The sequence below is a fragment of the Dioscorea cayenensis genome, unplaced genomic scaffold (assembly GCF_009730915.1).
Source record: "Dioscorea cayenensis subsp. rotundata cultivar TDr96_F1 unplaced genomic scaffold, TDr96_F1_v2_PseudoChromosome.rev07_lg8_w22 25.fasta BLBR01000115.1, whole genome shotgun sequence".
In the NCBI taxonomy this organism is placed as follows: Eukaryota; Viridiplantae; Streptophyta; class Magnoliopsida; order Dioscoreales; family Dioscoreaceae; genus Dioscorea; species Dioscorea cayenensis.
The window spans coordinates 83,148-83,543 of NW_024086506.1; the positions used below are offsets into that span (position 1 = coordinate 83,148).

General features: G+C 43.2%; 1 non-coding gene across 1 annotated transcript; it reads right to left on the reverse strand.

Moving 5' to 3' along the window:
* On the reverse strand, nucleotides 1-162 carry LOC120253571. The gene has a single exon (XR_005534324.1). It is a non-coding gene; the product is annotated as a U1 spliceosomal RNA (small nuclear RNA).
* Between the last annotated feature and the right edge of the window lie 234 nt (nucleotides 163-396).

Here is a 396-nt window from a genome sequence, read left to right on the forward strand (position 1 = left end):
ACAGGGGCCGCGCGTGCGCGTACCCCCACTACCACAAATTATGACGTCCACTCTGCCACATGGGCAGATGGTAAGCCAGCGCATCCTCTCAAGTGCAATGAGGACCACTGACCTAGGCCACGGTCATTCTTGATCAACCGTTGACCCCGTCCAGGTAAGTATGGTCTTAAGTTGCCCATGCCCTTTGTTTTATAGCCTCAAACTTTGGGAAACCACTTCATGTGGCCGATGTGGGACTATTTTTTGTTATTATTTTAATTTATTTTGCAGCATCATCACTTGGGGAATGTGGGATATATAGATGATATTCAGGGGTTTCCACTTGTCAATTTTGAATCTCATGTCAATGGGTGTATGCTTTTTAAATTAAATTTTTATTATTTAATTGTTCACTGT